The sequence below is a fragment of the Sturnus vulgaris genome, chromosome 5, assembly GCF_052056855.1.
Source record: "Sturnus vulgaris isolate bStuVul1 chromosome 5, bStuVul1.hap1, whole genome shotgun sequence".
Lineage (NCBI taxonomy): Eukaryota > Metazoa > Chordata > Aves > Passeriformes > Sturnidae > Sturnus > Sturnus vulgaris.
In genome coordinates this window covers 71,238,474-71,252,223 of record NC_142247.1, presented here as the reverse complement: position 1 = coordinate 71,252,223, position 13,750 = coordinate 71,238,474, and the positions used below count along the sequence as shown (strand labels likewise).

Genomic DNA, 13,750 nt, shown 5'->3' with positions numbered 1-13,750 from the left:
TGATTTCCTGTTAGTAACTAGAGAATTAATTGGGGTAGACTATAGAGGAAAATAGATTTAAACTATCTGGGGTATGCTATCATGATTATTACATGCCGGGCATTTATTTCTCCTTTATAAATCCTCAATTTAGTAATTATTTTTAACAGGCAAGCTAAGGAATAGATGTGATACATTTTTAACTGCTGCTATGGCTGCATTCATCTGCCACCTTTCTCCTGATAAAGCTCCCTTTGCTGCTTCCATGAGAGATTTTGTGCAGCTTTGTGATGCAGGTGACAAATCCTCCTGCAGGATTTTCCAGCTGCAAGGCTTTGCCAGATTACTTCTCAAATCCAAATGCAACAGGGCATGGAGAACAAGTAAAACTTCCAAAGCAACTGCTGTGGGTAAAATGCTCTGCTTGCCCCAGGGCTGCTTCATGCTCCACAGGTATTTACTTCCCTTGCTTCAGTATCAAATCATCTTCCATGTTTAACAGTGTAATAGGAAAAGCTCATGCCAAAGCCCTCTGAAGGACTTAGAGAGTTTCACTGCTGAAAAATCTGTCTGAAAGTCTTAGACCCCAATCCTTCACTTTTTTCCAAAATGCCTGAAGATATGTAACTGCCTGAACCCTGCAGTCATCTGGGCTGGTAAAGCATATTAATTATGTTGCTTGGAAAGAAATCCCAAACTTTTTATCCTTTCCTTACTAAATAGGGGGTCTGTTCTTTTGAAGTGAAGGGATTTATTTGCCAACATCTGCTTCAATTTCTTTCTTGGTCTAACTATTTAATTCCACAGCTATTTTAATGATGGACAAAGAGATGAGGGATGTTTTCTGCAGTCCTCCAGCTCAATCTTTCATACAGCCATTTGCTTTCAGGTAGCAAACCTCAGCACAGGTGAATAACAGCCACTAAGATTTTATCATAAAAGGTGAGTTTTTATCCAGGAATAAATGGAAAGTACAACCACTTGTGCTGGAAGGAATGGTGACTTCAGGTGGCTTGCTACAAACACAGATTGCATGAGAAAGACCTGTAAGTCAGCCTTTACACTCTTAAAGGTCATAAAAAACGGTTATGGTTTGTGAGAGGAATTAGCCAGATCAGCTTTGGGAAATAGGTCAGTTTGTGGAGTGATGCTACGACAAAAACAGTGCAGATTCTGCAAGGGACAGACCCAAAGTACAGCAAGGTAGAGAAGGGGAGAGTGAGAACAGAGAGACCCAGAAAGGGGAAAAGTCACCCAGTCACAGATAAAAACTGGGATTTATGAGAAATAAAACATAACTAACATTAAAATTTAGACTATTAACGTGAGATCTTAGCAACAGAATTAGATGTGGTTAATTCTAAGGAAGGGAGGTACTATAAAAACCGATGGATATCTGGGAAGTGGTGGAGAAAAAAAAAGGAAAAAGGCATCTTGAGAATTAAGGAAGATGTAGGAGGAAAAGAAGGTGCTGGGATATCTGTTGCTTTTCAGCAGAGAGCTGGGAGGAAAAGAGCTTGTCACGTAGCTCAGGCCACCACAGAGAAGATTATAAAGATTACTTTATTCAATGTCACAAGACCACAAGTACAGAAATGGAGTTGCCAGGGAGTAAACCACAAACACAGCTGCAGCCTTTTTAGGTCTAGGTTTAACAAGGGCCTTTTGAAACCCTGTAAGTGCTTTTAAAACTGCACAAACTTACTTGGTCTGGAGGAGTGTCCTTTCCTTAAACGGTCCCTCGGCCAGCTTGAAGAAAGGGCAACACTGTGATTTTATTGCAGCCCTTCCCGGCTGAAAGCAGCTGTAAACATCCATGTAACTCACTGAAATAAGCAAGCTTTGTCTTTCATTCAACTCTTCTGCTGTGAATTACTTTTACACAAGTCCTCTATCCAAGGGAATAACATTTCATATGGACCCTTCCCAGGGAAGGTGTGGGGGTGGCTCTAGCAGCTACCTAAACTCTGTTAATCAGTATGTTGCTTCTGCAGCCTAAAAATTACAGTAATGGTGGTTGTGAACTCACATTGTGCACCCACGAGGGCCCTTCCCAACCTCCACAGCAGCATGCAGCTCTGCTGCAGGGCAGAGGTTTGGGGAAGCCCGAGTTACACCATGTCCTTGAAATTATCATCAGAAAAATTTCATCCAACCTAATTATCTATAAAGGTGAAACAGGTTTTAATCACTTTTTTATTTCCCATAAGAGCGAGATTGAGATGACAAGAGGCACACAAATTTCACACCTTAAACGGAGCATCCTTACCAGGTCAACAGGGTACAATCCAAGAGAGAGCTGTATGGTCAGTACAGTTGTCAGAGTTCCCCTTGAGTCAGTGGAGAATCAATAAGGGCATTTAGAGAGTGATTCACCTCCTCTTCTGAACATCTACATCCACCAGATGAGTCACTCTTATCTTCTCTCCTTCTCTCCCTTCCATCTGCATACAACTGTCTTTCAGGTAGCCCCAGCTGGACGAGACAAATCCATCCTGAAAATCCATAGTAAGTTTGAAAATAGAAATGAAATTGATTGTTTAGTGACTGAGAACAGTCTTTTCTGCCACACATCCTGGATATGGGTCATCATGGCTCATATTAACTATTCCTTTCTTTGACGCTGAGTTGTGAGATAAATATGTGAAGAACAAGAAAAACTCTTGGATATATTTAGTTTCCATGGAGTGAGTATTGCCACAATGTTCCAACACACCAATGCCTAGACTGGGTGCCTTAATACTTCCCCCTGCAAATACAGCTGAATAGTACAGGTAACTTCCTTCCCATTCTTATTTGCAATCATCATTCCCGTGGCCTGAGCAAAAAAAACAAAATTGAGGAACTGGTAAATGAAGTGTATTATTGTATGGTCATATTTGCTCCTTCTTTTTATTACCAGGAAGTTATAGTGAATCAAGTATATTTAATCCTGTAAAGTGCACAAGTCTTAACACAGCCCCTGCAGTGAGCTCCTCACCCAAGACACCATTTCTTTGCTTGATTTCAGTGACAAATTTTTATATTATCTGTAAAGTTATGGAAATACAACCTAGATGAATTATGAGGTGTGTGAAATTTATTGGAAAATCCCTGAAATGAAAGTGCCCTTAAAATGGTTCAAAACTGTGTCAAATAGAAGAGCATATTGAGAGGCACTGATTAACTGCCAGAAGGATGCAGTGAAAGGTTGTGCCCAGGTGAGTCTTTGGTTATTCAGTTTTTCCAGCAGTTCCCTGGATGATGAAGACCAGTTGGCAATGTCACACATGAAAAACTTAAATCTAATTATGAACTGTACAGCACATGCAAAGAAATCCCTTGTTTTGTGTTGTGAGAGTGAAGCCATGGATAGGATGCTGCCCCTACTTGTGGGCTCTGCACACTGAGAAAAGCATGGAGCAGCAATGGGAATGAAAAAAGGGCCTAGAAAAACCTTTCCAAAAGAAAGGACCAAGTAACTTGAAGCTGTCTGAGGAATTAAGAGCCTTAGCAGTGGTAGTGATGGAGCTCCTCTAGGCATGGACTAGATGAGCCCTCAAGTCTCCTTCCAGCACTGGAGTCTAGGGACTATTTAAATAGGGCACACTCCCTTTATTAGAGACATCTAGAATCAAGAGAGATGAATGTGAGCAAGTTTTAATGCTCAGTTTGGCACATCCCATTATTCCCATCCCACTTTCGACCCTTAAATTGCCAAGTGAACTTCCCATGGTTGAAGATCACCATTAGAAATCTTTCTGCTGCATGTCAGAAGGCACCTTTCTGCATCTTCTTTACCTTTATGGGCTGGGTAGGCCTCTGTTTAGGAAGGCAGAGCTCAGTGCCTTCCTTTATCTCAGTGAAAGCACAGTTAATCTTGTCTATGTGAATTTTGTTGAGTCAGCTCTGAATTTACCACCTCATAGGAAGCTGATGTAGATGTTCCAAGAACTGGGGCTAAATTCTCTGCCACAGAAATTAAAAGCAAACAGTTGCATTTCAGGTCTTAGACCCTAATGTAGTGGCTTACCCTGAGAGTGAGAAAAACCTGAACTGGATGGATTTTGAGAATTACTTATAGAAATGCAAAAGATTAGAACTTCTAAATGCAAATAGTAATGGGAACTATTTAGAGAAGTTCTTCAACTCGAGTAACTTGGAAAATTTCTGTATCTAACCACTAACCAAGAAAAGTTCGTGTTCAAGGGTGAAAATTGTTGTGGTACTCAGGAAACAAGGTAGAGAAAATTAAAAGCTGTGTAGAAAGCTCAGGATGCATTTTGCTTCAGCCAGGCTAAAGAAACAGAAAATAATAGGAGTTTTTCCTTCTCGAGCAGAAATTGTTAAAGCTGACCCTTTTATTCAGTGCAGAATAAGGGGTCATGCCTTGTTTCTTTGCTTCTAATGAGGCTCAGGACTTTGTCCAGGATCTTTGTGATGAATCCCAAATCCTCTTCTTACAGAATCAAGTGCAATCCTTCCAATTATTGCCAAAGTAACTCAGGCTGAGATTTGCTACAGAAGTCAGACCTGATGATTTGGGACAGAATTCCAAAACCATGATTTCCTGTGGTTGCTGTAGGATTTTCCCGGTAGGGAATTTTTTTTTTTAATGCACATTCAGAGGTTCTCAAATAGTGTAGCGACACCAGTATTCCAGTGGTTGTAGATAAGGCAAACTAAAATGGGACAATTAAGCATTAATGAAGGAGCACTGATGTTCAGCAGATCCGGACATTTGAGGACAGAAAATTATGGGTGAGATATTAAATAAACAGCTCACTAGTGGGTACCCTTTCTATTGGGTCAGATCTCCATGGCCTGTTTTGGTGTAGTTAACCTGAAACCATTTTCATTGACTGAGCACTATTTGTGCAGTGGAGAAGAGTGGGGTTGAGATGGGATCTTTGGATTATCAAATCATACAATTACAGAGTTACAGAATGGTTTAGGTTGGAAGGGGCCTTAAAGATCATCTAGTTTCAACCTCTCTGTTGTGGGTAGTGCCACGTTCCACTATCCCAGGTTGCTCCAAGCTCTGTCTCCAGCTGGGCCTTGAACACTTCCAGGGATGATGAGTCAACAGTTTCTCTGGGAAACCTGTTCCAGTGCCTCACCACCTTCTCAATAAACTCTTCCTAATATCTAATCTGACCCTACTTTCCTTTGGCTTAAGGCCATTTCCCTTTGTTCTATCACTCCATGCCCTTGTGAGAAGTGCCTCTCCAGCCCTCTTGTCAGCCTCCTTTAGATACTGGAATGCTGCTCTAAGGTCTCCCTGACCATGAGATGATGGATGTTTGAGGTGCAAAGCTCTAAGTAACTTTACAGGCTTGCAGAGGATTCCAGGGCACTTTGTGTCTTTCTCCTGAGGGAGCTCAACTGCTGAGACAAGATGAGAACAGAATTTTGGATCAATATAGTGGTTTTCACATTTTCTCCGTTAATGAGATGTTGATGTAGACACAGACTTTTGAGTCAGCCACCCGTCTGCTGTCACAGTGAAGAGAGAGAAGCAGCAGCAGCTCGGATGACCTATTTCTGATGTCTGCACTGGGGTGAAATGAGCTTCAACGTGAAGTGGCTGCTTCGCTGCACTGGCTATGGACACCTAAATGCTGCAGATGTCACATTTGGTTTGAGGATACTCACCAAACCTCCCACCTGGCATTCAACTGCCATGAACAAACTCTGCCTGTTATAATTAGCACCAAACATTGCCCTGCACTGCCTTGGTGTCCATAACAGACTCCCAGTGCTTAGAGACCTTGGCAAAAACAACCTCCCTATCACCAGGTCTAATCTCTTCAATCAGATGAGCTAGAAATTTGTCAGTTGTCCTGGAACAAGACCCTGTCACCAACCCCACCATCTCTCTGACTCTTGTACACGGGTTATAAATGCTGGAGCACAGCAAGTTTGGGTCTGAATTCTGGACAGCTTCACTCTTAAAGGGTGATGCAATTAAAGGTGAAAGTGATAGACAGCAGCTGGCAAATCTGTAGTATGGAAAGGTCCAAGATGTACCCAAGTCCAAACACCTGTTCTGTTCAGGGCCTCTGATGGTCAATGCCTCTCTAGCGCTGGGAGGAAAAGGAAAGAGGAAGGTGACCTAGATAGGATCAAGCTGACTAAAACATGCTAATGAAATGCAGGAGTTATTTCCATAAGACAGTTCATATTTCATGCCCTGGAGCTGTTCTTCCAAGAAAAGAGCAGCTATTTATCAGGCTGTTCAACACAAGTACTCTTACCCTGAGGAAGTTCTTCTCTGACTCTAAGGAATTAAACTGTTCACATTTTACAGACAGACCTTATTTCATCACCTGCATCCATCCAACTGAGGGAGCTGCCTGCTTAGCTTTGGAGTTTGCAGAGGAATCATTCATGTGGGGCAAACAGCTTCAAACTTTCTCCCAGAGATGAGGACAAAGCTTATTGTAACTTAAGGACATTCAGTGCAGAAAAGGGGTCCTCACCCCAAAATGCTGAGCTCAGACAATGAGTGCAATTGGCTTTGAATCTGATTGTATTTACCAACTGAACAAAATGTGCAAATTTTGCTGGAGGTCACCTTCATCCAACAGAATTCCATCAAGTGCGGGATGGTCTTGTGTTTTGAAAGGGTACAGTGACACTGCAGGCAGGAAATCAGGTAAATAAACATGTGGGATCTTTTATATCTCCTCTGGGTGTACACTCACCCTTTTCTCAATTGATGTCTCTGATTATTCACAGTTCAGCCCTTCTGAAGACCTGTCTATTTTGATCACTGCATGGTGATGACCAAGGGCAACTCTATACAGTCCTCTGAATAAAGCATAAAAGAAATGAAGAAATCTTGTAATTTTAGGCTCTGTCCTAAGGTGGATGGTTCCAACTCCTAAATTTCTTTTTTTCTAGTTTCCAGAGATCAACATTCCTTCATCTCAAGAGTTTGGCTTGCAACTTAGTTTTAATATAGGGAATTATTAAATAAGTTTCTGAAAGTGAGAATATTTTGGGTAAAGAGTTTCACATGTCCCCATGTCACACAGAGGCTGATGTCACTTATGTTGAAGGAACAAAGAGAGGACAATTTCCAGGGCTGATTTACTTCCTATCAGCCAGACTGCCCCTCGCTCAGATGCCCTCATGACCATCTTCATTATATTGTCACCTGCATGATACAAAGAGTAGCACTCAAAAAACATCTCATTAGCCGTTTTCATGGTGAGCAAGTGGAAAACCTGAAATATGTGATGTGACTAATAAAAGGCAGACACTGAGCCTCCTCAATTTGGAGTGTTTTTATCAGGTCATTTAAAGTTAGAAGTAGAAAGTACTCCAGTTGCTTTGCCAGATTGTGCACTTAGACTATAAAAGAATAGAAGAAAGATAATATGAAAAAATAAATCATAATAGAATTATAATATCTACCTGTTTGGCTGTTCAGTATTCACCAAGATGATTGCATCTGTATCATCTCTCTTTAGTGGCATCAAGAAGATTCAAAAATTAAATATTTGCACAAAACCAGTAACTGCACCCATTTTAATGCAATTGGGTTTGCATCCTGGTTGCTGTGGCATCTCAGACATCCATGCACAGCCAAACCTCAGCTTCTCACACTCCCCAAAAAGTGACATTGTCTGAGCAGAGTTGCTGGCACTCACTGATTGTGACAGGCATTCCTGTGAGCTCCCCATGGTGGCACAGCCTGGCTCTGCCTTAGGAATGCTCCATTGTGGCAACATCCAGCTCCACGGATGAGTTATGAGAAATCATAACCAACAAATGGGAATTTCTCATACATGGGAAACCAGAGGAGCTAAGAGAGGGAGAGCTTCATGAGAAGGACCTGCTACCAAAGGCAACAAGCATCAGAAGACGCCCAGAGGAGACAGTTAAGAGCACCTTGTCCTAATTTTGGCTCCTCCACTAACTCCAAATGTGGATTGGGTAGTCACTTCCTTGCCTTTCCCCTTGCCCAACATCTGTCAACTCTTGATTACAATAAATTCTTGATAAAAACCTTCACGTTCACTGCGGAGATGTCTCTGTGTTCTGCTTGATGCCATGTGCAGTCTTTGAGCTAAGACAGGACTATATCTTAGAATCACAGAATCATTTGGGTTGGAAGGGACCTAAAAGATCATCTTGTTCCACCCCCCTGCCATGGGTGGGGACACCTTCCACTATCCCAGGTTGCTCCAAGCCCTGTCCAACATGGCCTTGAACATCTCCAGGGATGGGCAGCCACAGCTTCTCTGGGCAACCTGTGCCAGAGCTCACTAGATACACAGTAAAGCATTTCTTCCTGATATCCAATTTAACACCGTCCTCTGTTAGTTTAAAGCATCCCCCCTTGTCCTGTCTCTCCATGTCCTCATACAAAGTCCCTTTCCAGCTCTCTTGGAGACTGCTTAGGTACTGGAAGGTGTCTGGAGTTCTCCCCAGACCCTTTTCTTCTCTGGGCTGAAGGATTATTGAAAACATCTCCTCCTAATCCTGAATAACTAGAAAACAACAGAGCAGAAGTTTAGTCAAAATGTTTCTACCTTACATTTAAAAAGAAAGAGAGAAAAGCTTCATTTGTTTTTGCTTCAGGAAGCTCTCTGAGCCAACGGAGAAGAAAGTCCCTTTCTAAAATAACAAGAAATTCATTAGCACTGCTTGTACTTTTTTAAGGTCACCATTACAGATATTTTTGATAACACATCCTTTTACGCACATGTGGTCTGGTCTGATGGTGGAGATAATGCTGTTTACCTGAAGAGTAGGTTTGGGGTGGGGGTTTTTTTATGTCTTCCTTGTTTTTCAGGAACAGGATGGACAGTGCTCACACCTGGCCATTGCTCATTTATAGTTTAGGCACTGGAATGAGTGTAGAAGGAAAAACAAGGAACATGGTGAACATCTTCAGGTTAGAAAAGACGAAAGCTCAGTGTTCAATTTCCATCATTTGCCTTCCATGATATAATGATCTGATCCATGGTGGGATCAGATCATCAAGGACTTTAGAGGACTCTATCTCTGGCTATACTGCTTTTTATTTTTTATTTTAAGAAATAAAAGAGTTGACAGGCTGGGCTACATTACCTGTCAGGGTAGTTCAGGATCAGGCACTTTTCAACAATCAGGATAATATTTCTGAAGGAAGTGGCAAGAAATCCTGCCCAGAAAAATGCATAATAATCAGCCTTTGTTCCTAATCTTGTTTTAGCTTCCACTCATTAGGTTGTTTTATATAAGACAAAAGTTTTTCTGTCTTGAATGAGATGTACACTCAGAATAAACACATAGCTCTTTGTTTCTTACTCAAACAGCACCCTGTGAATTATAAAGTTATCAGAAACTGCATGGTAAACAATTATGTATTTTCATAAAATTAAACTATGACCAAAAATAAGTCCTAGGATAATAAGAGGAATATGTTAAGTGTCTCAGTAAATTAGGAAAGTGCTGTTCCAAGGATTGTGTTCCAGGGATGATTGACCACTTGGCCACAGCCCATGTTTGAAAACGTATTGGGCATCTCAGTTTTAGAAAGCTAAAACTGGATGGAATTAATTATATTATAATTGTGTAAGACAACATCCCTGAGTCTATATATCCATATATATGGTCCTCTTGTGAGATGGAAAATGTAACTTCTAAACAGCTGAAAAATGCTGCTTGGGGCTTGAGGAAGCTCCAAATCCTAAACCAGAGTCATATCCCTTAGACCAGACTGGTTGGGGATGAGGAAGTTCCAGTGTTTCTGTCTCTGTTGGCATCACACACCTCTGTGGCAGAAAAAGTCTGGAAGGGTTGGCATTTAAGTCCTCTAGGACCACCCTAAACCAGCATTTCTTCATTTAACAGATTCTGAACATCTGTCTTAACTTCAAAACTTCACCTGGAATATCAATGCCACACTTCAGGGCCCAGGATACTGCACATGATCCACATGGAAAGAAATTCACACAAAAAGACAGATGAGACCATGTCCCAGCACAAAATTCCGCATGGTAAATAAGCTGAATTTCTGTCTAAAGGCTGGGGATCCCAGCTTTGGTGGGTTTTTTTTGGTTGTTTTTTTTTTTTTTTAATGGGGGAGAACACCTTTTGATGTTTTCCCAGTGATGAGAGCACTTGGAGAGCAAGTCCAGAGCAAGTCTGGATGCTAAATCTTCTTCATTCTCTCTGGAGAAGTACAGCAACTAACAAAGCCATAGAAATAATCACAGTCTCATCAAACAGTTCAGATTGGAAACAAGGCTGGTAATGAGATCCCACCTGGATTTATCCACTTGAGGCTTGCAAACCTGCAAGGATGGAGACTGCACAACCTCTCTGGGCAGCTTGTTACTACCCATGAGCATCTCCGTGCCCATCATTGTGCTTTTAACACCAAATAGTTCTGTTTATGTCAAGAATGTCATGACAGTCACCACGACAAGATGCTAGAGAATTCTCTTTGAACTTCAAGTTCTTGGACTCAGCTGTTTTGGGCTGAAAACAGGGGTTCATGAGAACTTGCTATAAATCTTGAGCAAGCGGAAGGGTAACCTCACCTATCTGTGAATCATCAGAGCAGAGGCATTTCCAGAGCAATGTCGCTCTGCTTGATAACAACCCACAGTTCTTAGAATTTAATCTCATATCCAGAATTTTATTTCAGTCCAAAACGGCTACCTGTAAATTTGGATAGAGCTTTCATTCAGATGTTTGTAAAGCTCATTTTCTTCTCCACTTCCAAACCCTCCCTCACTGTTTGCCTTGGCTTCCAGTATCTTTCTCTGTTATTAACTTTAAAACTGGTGACCAATGCAACAGAAGTTTGACTCTCCTAATCCCCTTCATTTCCATAAAATCACAGAATCATAAAACATTTTAAGCTAAAAGTGATACACAGGGATGACTAAGTCCAACTCCCAGCAAAGTTCTTAATCCAGATCTTTGTAGGTGCATTTCAACTCAGGATCTTCTAGAATTCTAAAAATACAAACTTCCTGAAATCCCTCCCAGTGGGATTTTGAGCATGTAAGAAACCTGCATTTTTGGCACAGAGACCCACTGTGTGGCTAACACAGAGGAGTTCTGAATAATTTCTAAAGCAAATCCTTCCCAGCAGCACAATCCCTTTTTTCCCTCAGTGATACAGATATCCTATCTGTACTGAGTCTAGTCATGTGTAATATTTTCACTGTTATATTTATGATGTTCTCTTGCTTCTTCAAATAAGCTTGAGACAGTGGCAGTAGGACAAAATGGTCATTTTCTTATTTAAAGTATGTTTTTTTCCCATGGCTGCCAAACAAAAACACTCCCTGTGCAGTGTCAAAAGCAATGGAGTTTTCTTTAGTTGTCATCAAAAATATTGAAGTATGTGTGTTGGAAACTTCATCTGTGATGAAATGTTTCTGTTCTGAGACATTTCTTATTCATTTTAGTTACGGAACTCAGTCAAAGTATGAAACTAGGTGAAAATGTGAAGCAAGTGAAAAATAGGGGAAAAACCCCCAGGAGGTTTGGGTCATTCTAAACATGGCAAAAGGTACTGTTTCCTTCACTGCTTTTACAGTCACATTTTCAGCTGTTCCCTTAGCAGAAGAAAGAATATTTCAAATGCCTTTCTGACCATTTTCAATTCCTTCAGGTTGCTACTCCTTGCAGTTCGTTTTTTTGTTCTTTTTTTTTAAGGTAGCAAACTTAAGCTGATCTTCCCAAGCCAGGACAAGTTTTCCACTGGGACTTTCCTCTTTATATTTCATTTTGCCCTGTAGGCAGAGCTGAAGATCATTGGGAGGACAACAGCAAGCATTTTCTGGGGGCAAAAAAAAAAAAAAAAAAAAAAAGGAAAATCAAATCAAATCTAGAAAGGTTTGGAGGCTGTGCCAGGTTCACCATAATAAGTGTGGTGTGTAGCAGGGTTGGTTCTCTGCTCGGTATCTCCACCATTGGCTAGAAATCACCATTTAATGGGATTTAAGTACTTTTTGAGCATGTTGACACTTCTCTGATCAGCCCTCATGTTTTGCTTTAGTACCACATACTGATCCCCAACATTTCCCACCTGTGTGAGTAGGAGCTACTCAGTTGTCCTGATCCTCAGAGGTTCTGAAGGGTGCTTTCTCACAGCCACCCCAAAAACTCCAGCTAGGTTGCCATGCACTGCCCTCTAATGCCATTCTGGCATATTAGCAGCCCTCATCTTCAGAGGAGATCTGTAACATAGAACAAATTATCCACATCCAACAAAAACTGCTGAACAAATTATCCACATCCAACAAAAACTGCTATCAATGCTTTAGGGAAATTAGACATAAATTAGACATTTATAGGCTGCTTCCCCCCCCCCCGCCCCCAGCACTGCTTTATTTACACATTCTTAGAGATCCCCATCAGGCAGAAAAATGAGAACTCCCTATTGTAAGGGTCGGTCCAAAGTTTCCCTCGATTTTGCCTCTCGACCATCGCAAGAAGACCTCGAGGACCCCCACCCAGGCTGACTCAGAACAATGGTTTCCTGGCCTGGCCAAGATGGATGCTTGCTGAGTGACTGTGTGCTGGTGTATTGTGTTCACTGGACTGTGCTGTTGTGGCACCAACCAGAGGTTGTGTTGTACCAACCAGAGGTTGTGTTGTACCAACCAAGGACTGCTCGACCGCACCTGTCTCCTGCAGCACCACACAATGGTCCATAAATCTTCCCACCTCTTGGCCAGAAGCCACTTGCTTTGGAGAAGGACTATAAAAGACTTACCCTCTGGAGAAGACACTTTGAGATCTCCCCACGGTTGAAGACTCGTCTATCAGTTGGTCCGTGAGGACGTCTGTCTTGTCTGTTGGTAGCTATTTTCCCACCCCCTTCTTTTTCTTCTTCTCTCTCTATACTTTGTTTCCTATAGCTCTCCCCTCTATCGCAACTGAGTTGTTGGCATTTAATGAAAATGCATTGCTGTTGTTGAATAAACTGATTTTGTCCCCTGCATTTTGCCTGTTTGCACCTTTGAGATCAAACGAACCATCACGACACCCGCTCTGTATTAATAGCAGATTGTGACACCTATTTACCTTTTTCTAGAGCATTTTGGATGCTTGATGCTTCCAGGGTTCCCTTCAACTGCCTCTCTTCACCCAACACATCTGGTTGGTTTTAGGTTAGGTTATTAGGTTTATATTAGGTTTTTTATTTCACTGCTGCTTCTTGGAGAGGAAAAGATACCCAAGAATGCAGGTGGCCACTCAAATGTGCATCTGCATGCTGGATTTATGAGGATACTTTCTCCTTTTTTAAGATTGTAATGCTTCCCAGCAGCCTGTTTGCTTTCCTGCTTCCTTCCTTCACTAAGTAGGCATTTCTGGAAAATTATCCACGATGAATGCAGCATCTCTTTCCTTAATGGAAGCAGCTGATTTAGAGCTGCCACTGTATGTGTTTTGTTAGTGCTATTTTCTCTTGTGTGCATTGCTTTGCATTCATTAACACTGGGTCCCATCTGCCATCTCATCACCCAGCCAGTGCCACGCCATCCTTCTGCAACTTCTTGCTTCCAGCTTTTGGCTGATTACTCTAAAAAAATTGGGATTTGCAGCAGATTTCACCACCTTAGCTGTTCACCTTTTCCAGGTGGCCTGTTGGTACAATGAGGGGTTCCAATCAAGGCTGGTGGCTCTTCTCACAGTGGGAAAAATCAGTTTATTTACATTTTTTTGGACCTCCCTGTGGTTAATCCCATCTCCATAATCCCCTCTCCTCTCCTCTCCTCTCCTCTCCTCTCCTCTCCTCTCCTCTCCTCTCCTCTCCTCTCCTCTCCTCTCC

The 13,750-nt window shown here is 41.8% G+C and overlaps 1 protein-coding gene across 1 annotated transcript in view; it reads right to left on the bottom strand.

Annotated features, from left to right (window-relative positions):
• LOC106864236 (interleukin-2 receptor subunit alpha-like) overlaps positions 1 to 13,709 on the bottom strand; it is a 29,146-nt gene extending 15,437 nt beyond the window's left edge. The window contains exons 1-3 of the mRNA XM_014893862.2: positions 12,692 to 13,709; positions 12,002 to 12,152; positions 2,249 to 2,474 (exon numbers count right to left, since the gene is read on the bottom strand). The gene's annotated coding sequence lies outside the window, so the exon portion shown is untranslated. The remainder of the gene's footprint in view (positions 1 to 2,248; positions 2,475 to 12,001; positions 12,153 to 12,691) is intronic.
• Positions 13,710 to 13,750: the final 41 nt, after the last annotated feature.